Consider the following 16,296-nt stretch of genomic DNA (forward strand, 5'->3'; position numbering starts at 1 on the left):
GCAGGGGGATTCTGTAAACCGTAGAAAAGGTCTTGCAGGTAAGGAGTTCTAGCCCTTACACTACATGTCACTACAGTACGTATCTAAAATGTGAGACCCCAACAAATACCTCCTGCCTCATGAACTGATATAGTTAGAACATGAAAGCAAGTGTCAGGCCGGGAAGCCTTCCGGATAACAAATATACATTGCACAGTATGGGATAAAAACAAATTATGCAGAAATGAGAGACTGCGTGGTGCCTATTATCGGAACACATGTCTTACACCCATTTTCATCAGCGCTGGATACAGAATATGAAGAAGGCCTTTCAGGCTTTTTTTCTCTGAGCATTAAGCCAATCTGAATTCCCTTTGGCAGTGAAGCATTAAAGATATAGTGTTACCCTGGAAATATAAATTATTAATATATTCAGCATTTTTGTCACTTCTCAACTGTTAACCAAATTAGACAAAACTTTCTTTTACTAAGTAGATTTTCTCTTTGGGATTAGCTTTGGGAATGCACAGGGCCACCACAGTAAAAACTTTGGTCATTTACATATAATTTTGCAAACTTCCACTGGCCCATGACAGTCTTTGTACCTCAAATGTTGGTATTCTTGATTTTTTTTTCCTTCTCATTTAACTGTGGAGGATAAAACCCTGCTTTGGATTTACAATGACTTTAGGATAAAAGTCTCCCTCCCCATTCTCTTCCTCCCCCTTTCTGTGTGTGTGTGTGTGTGTGTGTGTGTGTGTGTGTGTGTGTGTGTTGTGTCTTTTTCTGAAACCTTCATCCAAAGTTCCAATTCTCCAGGCTTGGCCAAAAGTCAAACTTGGAATAGTCAGACTTTGCAAAAGATTTAAAAAAAAATGTCACTACAGAATGGAATTGATTCAGATCAGATTGTGACTTTAATGTGTCCTGTCCTGCACTTTCTCTGACAACACATTACTCCCAGCCTCCCTGTCCCAAGCCCCCCACCTCCCCCGCCTCTGTCTGAGTCTCTTATGCCCAATCCTTCCACTCTTTCTTTTAAGTAAGTTGTATAGTAATGGTTTCCAAGAGAGGCTCAACCAAACCCAGAAATAACAAAAAACAAAAAACAGTGGGTTTGGCTGGAGGTGACCCATTGTGATACCTCTGAAAAGGGCAACCTCTTGTTTCTTGGGCTTCATCCTTGAGTGGGCAAGAATAAAAATAATCATCCCCATGAAATCAAAGGTTTTCTCCAGAGGCTTGAGGAACAAAGCTGATGGCTGGCGCTTTGGGTCGGTCCCCGTGGCTCCGTAGGGCTAGAACTAGGGGCTCCCAGGCGCTCCAGCCGCCCCTGCCGAAAGGGTGGTAATACAGAGCTCACTTGTGCTTCCAAGCGTTATTGAACACAGTCCATGTGTCAGTGGGGGCCCTCCGGTCTGGGCTGCGAGCTACCAGGCAAGGAAGGCTTAGAATTGCGAGGAACCTGGTAACGGGTGTCTGCATACAGTAACGCACCAAGAAAAAGTAGGCGACGGGGGGGCATTCAGTAGGTGCTCAGTAAACATTTTTGTGGAATGATGAAACGAACCCCCTGACAGTGCTGAGCCTCTTGGAATTCTCTATCTTGGCTGGACCGCTTGTTTCCGGCCCTCAGGCCCCCGCCCACTCACTCCAGCAGAGGCGAAGTACTCTGCACACATTCTGAGAGTTGTCAGACACGGCAATGGCTCCCCCTTTGCCTAGAAATTCTACCTGGTGCTCTGGCAGAAAGAGACACCGCTTGGCCTGTTTGGTTAAGGCAGTTAACTCTCTCTGAGGGCCCAGCTAAATGCAGACTCCAAATCCAGGATTTGAATTTGATTTCTGGCCTAGTCTTAGGAGGGTTCTGCTCCTTTGGCATGAGAAAGAGCCAAGATGGGGCTGAGCCAGACTCTGCCCTCTTTTCTGCCACCTCTTTTGGCTTCTGGAGCCAAACTACCTGGATTTTCATTCCAGCTGTGCTGCTCACTAGCTGTGTGCCCTCAGGCAAATTGCTAAGCCTCTCTGTGTCTGTTTCATGATCTATAAAATAGATTAAAAGCGCATAACTTCATGTGGGTCGCTACGATGAGGAAGTGAATTGGTACATTCAAAGCACTCTAGACAGTGTCTGGCCCATAGTGAATGTTCAATAAACACTAGCTATAATAATAATAATGATCTACTACTCCCTCCCTTCTCCCAAAGAGTCAGATCCTCTTCAAAGTAAAAAGCAAAATGTCAAGGCAATCACTAAAAAAGAATCTTAACCCCCCCCCCCCAAAATTAAGTCCCAAGGCTTGCTCTGGAACAAGGCAAAATTCTCCATTTAGGGCAAGTGGGGCTAGGGAGCTCTAACTCCAGCTCATGGTCAATTTGGGGGCCGGGAGCCCCTCTCCAGGTTATGGCTGGTAGCAGAGCCCCCCCTGATAACCTTGAAATGCCATCTCACACTCCTCCACATACAGAAGGCTGACCTGATGTTCTTCTGCAACCGCTCTTGTACCCACCTTCCCACGTGCTCCTTCCAATTACACATCGACACCCGTTAACATACAACTCTTGGCCCTTGCAAATTCTTTCTGGAATGTGGGGGAAACAAATAAACAAATTCAGTGTTCTTTAAGCACACTTTCCTTTTTTTTTTTCCTCAGCATTTCCTCCCTTTTTCCCATGCAAGCCTTTCACCTGTCCTCTCCATCACCCATCTGTTCCGCTTCTGGCCCCAGACTCACCCCCTGATGTGGATAAAGGCTCTAGAGTGACCCTGTCTCAAGTTCTCACTCCCTTTCTCGCTTGCCCTTCAGTCCTGATTCTCCCCACTTTTCGGATTGCTTGGCTTCTGCTATCTGCTTCTCCACGTGTCAGTGGCCTGGCGTACGAATGGGCCTGTGTGGGGCCCCCAGCGAGGAGGGGTATCGCAGGAGTGATCCCTTCAACACTGCTGGTGCTCCCTTCCTGCTCTGCAGCGATACCGATGGTAGTGCTCAGGAGGCGGGCCCAGCCCTGCTCCCGAAGCCCTTTCCCTCCTGCCAACCTTTCCACAGGAAGCAAGCAAGCGTCCCTACGAAGCTGGCTGGCAGATTCTCACTCTTCCTGCACTTTTTCTGGATAAGTTTACTTTTAAGGTCAAGGGTTGCAAGCCCCCTATCCACCTTCTCTACCCACAGAAGGCACATCCTCTAATCGGTAGCAAAATAGACGTTTTTATCTCCATCTGACACCTGTATCTACATCTCAAATGATTCTGAGCACAGCGTGGAGAAAAAAAAATGACTAGTTTATCAGATACTCCAAAACCCCAGAACCTGGGGGCCTGTGTGTGTGCACCCAGGAAGGCAGTACACACAGATGCCTGCGTGCGTCAAGCGGTGCAGGCCCTGGGGTGCCTGCACGTATGCACAGGATATCTGCTTGGGTACACAAGTGTGCACATGGTGGGGGGGGGCAAACTGGGGCCAGAGGAAAGAGCCACCGCTGAAGAGAAGGGCTAGGTTAGAATTTGAGGGAGCCAGCTCTTTCTGGTTGGCTTGGAAGATAAGGAGCAACCGTTATGAAGGTGTGTCCCGTATAGTCTTTGACAAACCCTGTGTACAGTGGGGACAGCTAGAGCAAAGCAGAAGAGAGGCAGTAGGCGGCATTATGCCCAACAGGAAAGTCACCGAAGCCATAGGAGATGGGGTGGGAAACAGCGCAGGAACTCTGGGCTGAGCTAGAGAGGAAAGGACCGCATGAGAACTGGGAACCTGAGCACTTTTTAATTTTCTCTATTCCCAAATGGCCTCCCTTATTATGTGTAGTTTAAAAGCAAGAGTCCATAAAAAATATTAGTTAAAACTTTATAAATATGATAAAACATTTATTTTTTTATTTTTAATTTTTTTAATGTTTACTCATTTTTGAGAGAGAGAGAGAGAGAGAGCAGGGAAAGGCACAGAGAGAGGGAGACAGAGAAGCTAAAGCAGGCTCCAGACTCCAGGGTGTCAGCACAGAGCCTGACACGAGGCTCGAACCCACAAACTGTGAGATCATGACCTGAGCCGAAGTCGGACACTAAACCTACTGAGCCACCAAGGCGCCCAATAAAACCTTTTAAATACAATATTTCTAAGGGACCTTTTGCAATGTTTCACAAAACAAAAGTCAGCCCCTTCTATCACTGTTTCCTTATAGATCCATCAGTAGAGATGTTCCACAATAAAATAGTGGAGTTTCTACTCAATAACACCAGGGCTTCATTTTTCACATAAACGTGATCTCTAGCTTATATTTATGTCAGAATATAAAACTATGACCTAGCCCCGTTGCTCTTTCCAAATACGACATCAGGTGTACTTCGTGAAGAAAGAAAAATTGCTAGAGGGAAAAACTGCTAGTGTGTAGCCATGGGGAGAAGAGCTATGACTGCAACCCATCCAGCCTCAGCAAAACTTGGGGGGGAATCTGGGGGAGCCTACTCTGGGCACTTAGAGGAGCTGTTCTGGAAAAGGTCAAATTGGAGGGAGGCTCATTTGCAAACGCATATTTTGGCCGGAAGCCACAAGCAATACATCTTTGAAAGCGTGAAGGGTCGCTGATCTCATAAAGGCTTCCTCCTCTGACATCCAGGAAAGAGGCAGACACGAACACAATTGAACCTCATCCGAATTACATTACGGCTCAGCCAAAAGGGCAAGAGCAACATGGGTTTTGTCAAATCAGAACTGAATCATACCTGTTCTGCCCCTGGGCCCTGGCTGATGACGGCCCAGACCTACGTGCTGAAGGGAGGCCGCATATCATTGCTGGATCGTTCATCTTGGAGGGACAAAATGGAGCGAAACATTTCTTAGAATGCAACTGAAAGCTGAAAGACAAATTTTAACAATTTGAAAGCCACTGAAAGTAGGATTGTGTTATCTGCTTTCTTGGTATGAAAATTACATTGATTTGTCAGTGAGACCACATTTTCGAATCTCTTCAATTACGAATTAGACAGATGGCAGGAAAGCTGAATATGCTTTGGAGGGTGATGGATGCTTGGAAACGGTGATTCCCAACAAGCGTGGAAGGACCTCCTGTGAGGACAGTCCTGTGAGTAATAACAAAGTGATGTGGAGAAAGAGAATATAGGACGAATTTTTGTTGTACCTGATGGGGGTCTCTGGACACAAGGTGTGTGCTGTGGTTTGCAAACTTCTTCCAGGAAAGATCCGTAGTCTGTTTTCTCATCTAACATCTGGTCATACTTTGACGGGACACGGTGAACCTCATCTTCATTAAGGAGGAAGCTGGAGAGCGTCGGTACTGATCCGAGTTCTGGGAGGGAAAGGGAGACACTACTACCAACATCCAGCTTCCAGCTTCTGCAAAAGCCCTCTGGAGGGTCTTCCAGTCACCCTGCAGCTACAGGAGAGAAGGCCACTGGACGAATCAACTCTTTTGCCCTAGAATATATAAATATATCAAGACTTAAATGTTTTCTCCCTTCCCTTCTCCCTTTCTTCCTCTACCCACGCCGTCCTGCCCCGATCACCAACTTTTTCTCTTACAGGGTAGGATCCAGTTATCCTGAAGGTCTCTCCTGCGTTCCTTCATCTAGGCAGAGGCATCCTAGGCAACAGAAGGGCAAGTGCTTCGGTTTTACTTTCAGCTCTCCCGGCCTCGAGGTAGACTCACAGTCTGTCTCCCGCTGAGTCACCGCTATGCCTCGGCCAGCCTCTCTCCCTTCTCAGCTCCACATCCACACCGTCATCACATCGGCTTGGTTTTACCTGCTACCTCTTGAATCCGTTCCTTGCTATCTCCACTGCCACAGCCAGAGACCAGCCTGCCAATGTCCCCCTTCAGTTCTTCCCACCAATTCTCCCAGCTTCCGTGTTTGCTTCCTCTAAGTCACTGTCAACATGGCAGCCAGAGTGATTTCTTTCTAAAACACAAATCCAAAACGCCCGTGTTTAGAATTGTTCAGTGCCTTCCCAGTGCTCTTAGGATAAAGTCCAAGCCCCTGTCAGGTCCTCCTACCGTGGGCCCTGCATACGTCCCAGGCCTCATTGCCTGACACTGTCCCACACTCAACATCAGGCACACGGACTTCTTTCATTGCTCGGGACTACAGAGCTCTCTTTCACACCGGGTGGGCTATGGCAAACGCCACATTTCAGAGGCAAAGAAAAGTCTCGGGTACCTTTTCCCCTAGGCGACCGGGCAGCGCTCTCAGACCTGCCTACTCTTCTCTGACGAAATATTGATCTGGATTCTCGTCAGGTGTGGGAAGGCATGATTGCAGCAACGTTGCACCCACTCATACAGACCTCTCTCTGACATGGCTTCAGAAGCTCTAGGTATGAAACACTGAAAAAATTACGTGAAAATTATGTTCTGGTCTATATGTTTTCCCTGGACTTTTAAAATCAACCAATTAGCATCATTGTTTGAGGCATTCAATATTTTCAGTAAGGCACGGTGATTAAGAACTTGGGCTCTGGAGCTAAAATGCTTGTTTTTTTTTTTTTCTTTTTCTTTTCTTTTTAAGAGATAGAGAGAGAGCGAGAGCACGAGAGGGGGAGGGGGGCAAAGAGAGGGAGAAAAAGAATCTTAAGCAACCACCATGCTGAGCACAGAGCCTGATGCTGGGCTCGCTCAATCCTGTGACCCTGAGATCATGACCTGAACTGAAATCAAGAGTCAGACGCTCAAACGACTGAGCCACCCAGGCGCCCCCTGGCTCCACCATTTTCTAGCTGTATAACCTTGAACAAATTATTTAACGGCTCTGTGCTTCAGTTCCCTAGTTAAATGGAAGGACGGTACCTACCCCACAGAGGAAATGGGGGAATAGTTAATAGAGAGGTGCCTGGACAATGGTCTGTATCCAGTAATTTAGCTATTATGGCTGAAATATGCATGAGATTGTTATACAGACTAAAACAATTTCCTTTGAAATTGATAACCTATTAAAAATATTGAATTTCTGCCTTTCACGAAGATGGCGCCAAAGGCGAAGAATGAAGCCCCTGCCACGCCCAAAGCCGAAGCCAAAGCAAAGGCTTTGAAGGCCAAGAAAGCAGTGCTGAAAGGCGTCCACAGTCATAAAAAAAAAGAAGATCCGTACGTCACCTACATTCCAATGGCCCAAGACGCTGCGTCTCCGAAGACAGCCCAAATATCCTCGAAAGAGCGCCCCCAGGAGAAACAAGCTTGACCACTATGCCATCATCAAGTTCCCCCTGACTACAGAGTCGGCCATGAAGAAAATAGAAGACAACAACACTCTTGTGTTCATTGTGGATGCCAAGGCCAACAAGCACCAGATCAAACAGGCCGTGAAAAAACTCTATGACATTGATGTGGCCAACGTCAACACTCTGATCAGGCCCGATGGAGAAAAGAAAGCATATGTTCAACTGGCTCCTGACTATGATGCTTTGGATGTTGCCAACAAAATTGGGATCATCTAAACTGAGTCCAGCTGGCTAAATCTAAATATAAATTTTTTCAACAACAACAACAAAAAAAAAATTGAATTTCTAAAAAATGTTTATTTTTGAGGGGTGGGGAGGGGCAGAGATAGAGGAGAGAGAGAGAAACCTAAGCATGCTGCACGCTGTCAGTGTGGAGCCCAAAGTGGGGCTCAATCCCACAAAATCATGACCTGAGCCGAAATCAAGAGTCGGACGCTTAACTGACTGCGTGTGTGTGTGATATTGAATTTTCGAGAAAACAAAAACAAGAACTTCATCGTGTCAACTCATTGTCTCTTTTCTCTTGAGCCAGTCTTAGTGTTTTCCTCTCTGCATCAGAGAAGACATCTAGAATGGACGAAAGGAAGAGGTTTTTATTTTAGGACTTGCTAGGTATCAGACACAGAAGGCTCTAAATGGAGTTCAGAGCAGCTAAGGGACAGAGTAGGGCGAGGGGATTTGTCTTAAAGCTGCAAACACGCCCACTGGGGAGGCCTTAGCTGAGCTGAGGAAAATTAAGAGATGGCCCAATCCCCCAAAGGCACTCCTTGCGGTCCCTGCAAGGTTCCCTGCCTGGAACAGTGCTGGGCGCTCTACTTCATCTCCACGGTAACCTCTGTGGGAGGTCACATCACCCTCAAGTTTCAGATGAAGGCTAACTCAGACAGTCTGTCCTAAGTCACACAAAGTCTCTTTTGTGGCCGAGCTGGGATTTGAACCATCATATGTTTGCTCCCCAGCCCAGAGCTCTTTCTTCCATGCAACAGCTGCCACAATCAGGAACATTTTTACACTTTCTTAGAACAGTCTGGTTTGGATCTAAGTTCAAGAATACTCTTCTTGTGTCCAGTTGTGGTTTTCTGGGGCCTCAAAACCAGGCAGTTGGATGTCCTAAAGTCTCTAAAATCCAGGTTGAAAAAAATAACCTCCCGTTAAAAGACGAATTACAGAGGCGCCTGAGTGGCTCAGTCACTTAAGCATCTAGCTCTTGATTTCCGTTCAAGTCATGATCTCACAGTTCGTGAGTTCGAGCCCTACCTGGGGCTCTGCACTGACACTGCAGAGCCTGCTTGGGGTTCTCTCTCCTTCTCTCTCTGTCCCTACCCCCCTCTCAAAATAAACAAATAAACTTAAAAAAACCTAATTACAAAAGCAACATATGCTCATTGCAGAAGGCTATAAACACATCCAAAAGTATAAAAGAGGACACAAAAACACCTATAATCCCACCATCCAGTTATAAGCACTAACATTTTTTATACATTTCCTTAAAAACTTACTATGCACACACTAATTTTAAAATAAGTGTTAAATAGCCAGTATGCTTCTATGATATAAAACATTAAAAGTACAAAAGGGTAAACAGTGAAAAGTCAGTCTCCTTCCGACCTCTGCCCCCAGCCATCCAGTGCTTCTCCTGTGAAGCAGTCACTGTTACCAGTTATTTATGTATCCTTTAAAAGATAGTCCGTGCATACACACAAATTAAGTCATTTTACATTTCTCTTTATCTTTAAAATTTTTTTTTTAAGTTTATTCATTTACTTAAGTAATCGACACACCCAATGTAGGGCTCGAACTCACGACCCCGAGATCGAGAGTCACATGCTCCTCTGAATCAGCCAGGCACCCCCAATTCTTTTTATTTAAAAAATTGGTACATTCTTGGGGTGCCTGGGTGGCTCAGTTGGTTAAGCGTCCAACTTGGGCTCAGGTCGTGGTCTCATGGTTCATGAGTTCGAGCCCCGCGTCGGGCTCTGTGCTGACAGCTCAGAGCCTGGAGCCTGCTTCGGATTCTGTGTCTCCCTCTCTCTCTGCCCCTCCCCTGCTCGTGCTTAGTGTCTCTCTCTCTCTCTCTCTCTCTCTCTCTCTCTCTCTCTCTCTCTCTCTCTCTCTCAAAAATAAAATGAGATCATCCCATAAATACTGCACCTGAGACAGGAATCAGAAACCGCATCCTGTGGGCTGCCCCTATAATGGGATGTGTGATGCTGTCTCTGGACAACATCCTTCTGGTAAATCACGTCTTTCTAAGTAGTAAGGGCCACTGGGTCTAAACAGCTTGCCTGTTCTACCCGTTACCATTCTGGCTTCCAAACTGCTTGGAGCTCCCTGAACTTGCCAAGCCCTCTCCTGCCTTTGCAAACGCCCTTGCCCCTTTCTTCTAGAAAGTGGTTCCACCACCACCCCCAACCTCCTGAGCTCCCCTCTTTCCCTGCTGAACTGCAGCCTCCCCTTTGAGACGGCTTCCCCTGAAGCCCCGCCTCCCTACCTCCCCCTCTCATTAGGCCCTTCTGTGTGTTACTCACTCCACCTGCCAAAGCCCCAGTCAGTTGTTCATTTCACAATACCTGTTAGGTGCCTACGCCAGGGATAGAGGAAATGGGGAGTAAGGCAAGCGATGGCCCGATAGCCATCATTAAGCCTATATAGCCTAATAGAAGAAATCAGGCAAACAACTAGTAAAGTGTGATAAATGCTAAAAAGGAACATGTGGGGTGCAGGTGAGGGCAGTGTCCCCAGCAGAGGCTCCCAACTGGTCCAAATGGGACAGAGAAAGGGGCATTTCAGCTGATGCCTGAAGGAAGAATAGGAAGTGAGTTGGGGAAGTAAAGGAAGAGGGTTTCAGGTAGAAAAGACATCTTGTATGAAGGCTCAGAAGCATGAAAGAGGAACTTTTAAGGAATTCATGGTTGCCCAGATGACTAGTGAATTGCTTTAAGATTTGACCAGATATGCCTTTTAAAAAGATCACTCTATAGCCTGGTGGTTGCCAGAGCAGGGGGGAGGGGAAGGGCAATGGGTGAAGGGGAGTGGAAGGCACAGGCTTCCAGTTCTGGAACACAGATGGGACGAGAGCTACAGCACAGGCAATACAGTCGGCCAAACTGTAGTAGCCTTGTATGGTGACAGATGGGAGGTATGCCGTGGCGAGCACAGCCTAACATAAAGAGTTGATGAATCACTATGTCGTATACCTGAAACTAATGTAACATCGTGTCAACTATACTTCAATAAAAAGAATTTTTTAAATAAAAAGATCACTCCGATTTCTGTGTAGACTGAGTCTTCAGCGCAAGAATGGAGATGGGGGGACCCGTGTTCGTAGCATCTACACGAGATTTCTCTCTACAGAGTTGAAACCCAGTATCAGTTTACTCAAGTTTTAGGATTCTGCATTATTTTTGACAGCTGATTGTTTCTGAGCCTTTTTATTTATTTTGAGAGAGACAGAGACAGCATGAGTAGGGGAGGGACAGAGGGAGGGAGAGAGAGAGAATCCCAAGCAGGCTCTGCACTGCCAGCACAGAGCCCAATGTGGGGTTTGAACCCACAAACCCATGAGATCATGACCTGAGCCGAAACCAAGAGCCACCCAGGCCCCCCTGTTTCTGAGCCTTTTAAAAGGGCACTAGATTAGGGACACACGGGTGGCTCAGTCGGTTTAGTGTCCAACTCTTAATTTCAGCTCAGGTCATAATCTCACAGTTCATGAGTTTGAACCCCACGTCGGGCTCTGTGCTGACAGTGTAGAGCCTCCTTGGGATTCTTTCTCTCTCTCTCTGCCCTCCCCCCTACTCTATCTCTCTCAAAAATAAACAAACATCAAAAGAAGATAAAAAGGGCACTAGAATGAATGAATGAATGAATGGGCAATAGATTATATTCCTCTCTTTAGCACCGGAATGTAGCAGAGGTTATAGCACAGCCTAGGGGCTCAAGAAAGGTCTTTAAACGACCAATGGAAGCCCATAGCTTACGCCCTAAGATTAGGCTCATTTCTTGTTAAGCAGAATAGAGCAAGAATGCAACACCACACGGAGTCTCCTACTGTTCCTATTAAAACATACTATCAAATTAAAAACAACATCATCTTTATTAAACTAACCCCAATTTCCAAACTGGCACAACACGTGACAAGCATTAGCTACAGCAGTGGAAGCAACCCAAAGGTCTAACCGTAAGCGGCCACTGAAACAGATCCCTGTGCAGGCAATGCCGGGCACGAATGACAGTGGTTCGGGGAGTGTGAATTCCCTGCGCACAAGAATAAAGCCGGAGGGAAACGCGGCCGAATTGACTGCCGTGCCGGTGACGGCATTGCCAATGTTAGGGAAGAGACTAACGATAACAAAATGCTTCATAAGAACTAAACACCTTTTAAAATCTTTCATTGTAAAATTAAAGACGCAGGAAACCACAGGAAACAACTATTGGTTTGATGTATTTTAAGGCGGACACTCTCAACTACCCCGCAGGTCAAGAAACAGAACCCGGCCATCTCCATGTCGCCTCAGCAGGGTCCCCAGCCCTTGATCCCCAGCCACGTAGCCACTGTCCTGACTTCCACAGCAACCACTTGCTTGGATATTTAAAAATAGCTTTATCACCCAAACGCGCATCCCTGGACAGTAATATAGTTTCGTTTTTGTCTTGCTCGTCTAAACAAGATTTGATATATCTTCTAAATCTTCTTTAATCTGTAGACTCTCCCCTCCATCCGGGTTCATTTCCTTACAATTTATCTGTTGGGAGGCCCACGCCATTTGGCCCTGGAGGGTCTTGCAGAGGCTGGATTTTGCTGGTGGTCAACTCGTGCCCCGCTCAACACGTTCCTCTTGCGTTTCCTAGCCTACAGCTGGATCCAGAGGCTAGATCAGACTCAGGTTGGATTCCTTTGACAAAACGAAGCACTCCATTTTTATTAAACCGGGATGAACTATTAATAAATCCTGCATTTCACCTTGGGCTCCCTCAGACTTGTTCCCAGCTCTGCCTGTCTGCTCTGCTCTTGGATGTCTGTCTGTCCGTCGGGAAGATGCTCACCGTGTCCTTGCACATCCCCCTTTTGGCCCTAAGAGTTCGCTGCCCTGATCAGCATCTCTGACGCAGAGGGAAGCCACTAGTCTCTCACTGCTTTGGGCAGAGGCTGGCCTGGCCTGCTGACTGTATTCACTGACAGGACACCCACGAAGCTTCACGGAATGGACACATTCTCTCCTCCTCCACTCCAACATACTTGTCTTTTCCACACTTGTTTCCCAAATATGTCTTTCAATCATACTGAAGGGGGGAAAATGATTTTAAAGTTTTATATTTTTTTAACGTTTATTTATTTTTGAGAGAGAGTGAGACAGAGCTTGAGCAGGGGAGGGGCAGAGAGAGAGGGAGTCCCAGAATCCGAAGCAGGCTCCAGGCTCTGAGCTCTCAGCACAGAGCCCGATGTGAGCCACCCAGGCGCCCCTGACTTTAAAGTTTTAAACTATTCCAGGTGGCTCAGTCCGTTGAGTGTCCAACTTTGGCTCAGGTCATGATCTCACAGTTGGTGGGTTCAAGCCCGTTGAGTGTCCGACTTCGGCTCAGGTCATGATCTCACAGTTCATGGGTTCGAGCCCTGCGTCGGGCTCTGTGCTGACAGCTCGGAGCCTGGAGCCTGCTTCGGATTCTGTGTCTCCCTCTCTCTCTGCTCCTCCCCTGCTCATGCTCTGCCTCTCTCTCAAAAACTAATAGATGTTAAAAAAAAAAATTTAAGTTTGAAACTGTTCCAGGGACCTCACTGAAAATTCTGAAACATACCTTTACTTTTTATCTTCCGAATGCACTTTTGTCCCAGAGGCATTCAAAACAACAGGATAGTTACCCGATCACTGTCATCAGCATATCCTACAAGCCAGCTGGTCAGAAATGAAGTCTGATCACGGTAGTGGATGGCTTACGACGGTCGTGCTAATAACCAAAGTTCATGGAGCACTGTTTTTTGAAGAATTAAAACTACCTCAGCAGTGGATTTCTCCAGAGGTAGAATAAACAGATCCTATTTTTCAGATCAGATTGAGTCACATGCCATCCCGGCCTCACATGCCAATGACACAGCATTTAATTCGGGAGTCGGCCTCGGCACTTTCCTCTCTCGCCTCTACACACAGTCCTTCGCCCAAGGCTTACATTTTTCCACTTGTCCACACGGCCCGTGACACTCTGCAGTCCAAGCCACTATTTCTCATCAACAACACTGCGTGGCCTAACTGGACATCCAGGCTACACTTTTAGCTCCTCCAAACCCATTCTCCACACAGCAGTCTGAGCGGTCGGTTTACGTGGAGTTCAGATCGTATTTTCCTTTCCTTCCCCACCAGTGACTTCAATCACCTCTCGCTGCTGCAGTGAACTCCAAACTCCCCACCGCAGCCCGGAGGTGGGTTCCAGACTCCTGTCCACCCCTCCCACCTCCTCATCCCTGTTCTCCCCACGGGTCTCCCTGTGCTGCCCGCCTGCCGGGTCTTCCCTCGGTTCCTCTAAGTGGCCGTCCTCCTCGGCCTGGGGCCCTCGCACACTCTCTCCCTCACTCTCACGCTTTCCCTGTCAGGTGCCACTCACTTATCCACTAAAAAACCCACTAGGGGAAACCTGTTGCTTTTCTTTCAAACTACTCATCATAATTATTTTAAAATGTGGTCAACGCATATGCAACCTAAAATTAACCAGTTTCACCGTTTTCAAGTGTGTGGTTCCATAGCATTTAGTACATTCACACCGTTGGGCAACTGTCCCCAACCAGCCATCTGCAGAACCTTTTCAGTCTTCGCTTCCTGAAACTCCGTCCCCTCTAATAACTCCCCATTCCTCCCTCCTCCTGCTCCCTGGCACCCGCCCTTCTACTCTCTGTGTGAATGTGACTCCTATAGGCGTCTCATGTAAGTGGAACCAGTCGACGTTTGTCCTTTGGTGGACAAACCTCTGGCTTACTGCACTTAACCAATAATGTCTCAAGGTTCATCTGCATTCTAGCATGTGTCAGAATGCCCTTCTTCTTTAAGGCTGAATAATATTCCATTATATGTATAGATCACATTTTGTTTATCCATCCACCTGTTGATGGACACCTGGGTGGCCCCCACCTTTTGGCTACTGTAAATAATGCTGCTACGAACATGGGGGTACAAACATCTGTCCAAGCCTTCTTTCAGTTCTCCTGGGTATATGCCCAGAAGGGGAATGGCTAGGTCATATGGTAATTCTGTTCTTAATTTTATAAGGAACCACATAACTGTTTTCCGCAATGACCGCACCACATTATATGCCCACAAGCGACACACAAAGTTTCCAATTTCTCCCCATCCTCACCTACGCTTGTTATTCTCTGGTTTGACAGCAGCCGTCCTAAAGGGTGTGAGCTGGTATCGCGTTGTGCATTTCTCAAATGATGAAAGTTGAGCATCTTTTCATATGTTTATTGTCCACTTGCGTATCTTTGGAGCAAGGTCTATTCAGGTTCTTTGCCTATTTTTTTAATTGGGTTGGCTTTTTGTTGTTGAGTTGTGGGAGTTATTTATATATTCTGGATATTAACCTTTCATCAGATATGTGATTTGCAAATATTTTCTCCCATTCTTTGGGCTGTTGTCTCACTCTGTTACAGACAGTGTCCTTTTAGGCACAAAAGTTTTAAATTTTGATAAAGTCCAAATTATCTATTTTTCCTTTTGTTGCCTTGCTTTGGGTGTCATATCCAACAAATCACTCACGAGTTTTTTTTTTTAATTGTTTTATTTTGAGAGAGAGAGAGAGAGCACGTGAGCAGGGGAGGAGTGGGGGGGGCGGGGGGAGAAGGAGAGAATCCCAAGCAGGCTCTGCACCGTCAGCACAGAGCCTGATACGGGGGTTCGAGCTCATGAACTGCGAGCTCATGACCTGAGCTGAAATCAAGAGCCGGACACTTAACAGACTGAGCCACTCAGGCACCTCTCACAAGTTTCAATTATGTTTTTATCTGAATTTTTATTCTATGAATGCCTCCTGCTATAGACTATATATTACACAAAGGCAGAAACCTATTTCACTCACCATCCTATGGAACACTGGCAGGTGTTCCGATATATATATTTGTAGTCTGAGGAACACATATTTTCTGATGTTTTATAACTTGTGATATACACTATGGTACCCTATTAACTTATTTATATGAAAAATATTAATAAATGTGATTTCGGTGTGCTATTTAATTATCTTTTGTTTGAAAAGGCACACTAAATTAAGGTGCATACATTTAAAGAAAAACTTAAGTTTCAAGAAATGTTGGGGAAAAAATTAAACACAGCAGAAACTATTGTCAATGGCTTATTTGAAAACCATTTCCCCCCCAAACCTTTACAGATCAAAAATGAAATGACTAAAAACACATCTCTCAGGTTTAATCTGTCCATTGCAAATGTGATGTGACTTCACTATATATTTCTTCATCGGCAGTTTTTCAAAAGTGGTATAGACCTGCTTCCTAGCTTAAGAGAGAGACTGGAAAAAATGCTAAAAGAGCCTTCCATTTCTTTCTGACTTCGTGAACTTTTAGGAGAAAGTTAAAAAGCATTTTTCTGCCACGTAGATCAAGCAAAACCAGAAGGGATTCTCTTCAATTGTTTCACTTACTTGCTGCTGGGATTTAAAACTAAATGGGGCTTGTATTGTCACCTGGGAAACAGCAGGGGGAGCTCATGAGGTTTTTAAGTCAGCTGTTACTAGCCACCCTTCCCCCTCCAAAAAGTAACATTGCTTTAAGTATAAACTGAACAGTACCAAGGACAAAGCAGAAGGAGAAAAGGAAGCAACAAAAATAAAATGTCTTCTAATGAGAGGTGAAAATGACCAAAATCAATTTCATCCAACTTTGACTTACCTAAACAGCCAATGTCCCGCTGGGTGCCTAAGACCCTATCACTGCCCTAGACCCTGAAGCATCTTTCTTATGTGTCAAAATTTAGTAGGCGGCTGGCTTAAAAACAATGATGCTTGAATTTTCTAAACATGTTTCTTAAATATTCAGTAAAATTCTTTGGCAAGGGGGGCTTAAATTGTGTCAAAAAAAATGGGTTGTAAATAA

The 16,296-nt window shown here is 46.0% G+C and overlaps 1 long non-coding RNA gene and 1 pseudogene across 1 annotated transcript in view; one reads left to right on the plus strand and one right to left on the minus strand.

The window, feature by feature from the left end:
- Positions 1–5,695: 5,695 nt before the first annotated feature.
- Positions 5,696–16,296, minus strand: part of LOC107178963 — a 53,464-nt gene continuing 42,863 nt past the window's right edge. Inside the window, exons 4-5 of the long non-coding RNA XR_006216186.1 lie at positions 6,146–6,312; positions 5,696–5,887 (exon numbers count right to left, since the gene is read on the minus strand). This is a non-coding gene — a long non-coding RNA (uncharacterized LOC107178963). The remainder of the gene's footprint in view (positions 5,888–6,145; positions 6,313–16,296) is intronic.
- Positions 6,947–7,460, plus strand: LOC107181279 (annotated as a pseudogene).

The sequence above is a fragment of the Panthera tigris genome, chromosome B1, assembly GCF_018350195.1.
Source record: "Panthera tigris isolate Pti1 chromosome B1, P.tigris_Pti1_mat1.1, whole genome shotgun sequence".
NCBI classification, from domain to species: Eukaryota; Metazoa; Chordata; class Mammalia; order Carnivora; family Felidae; genus Panthera; species Panthera tigris.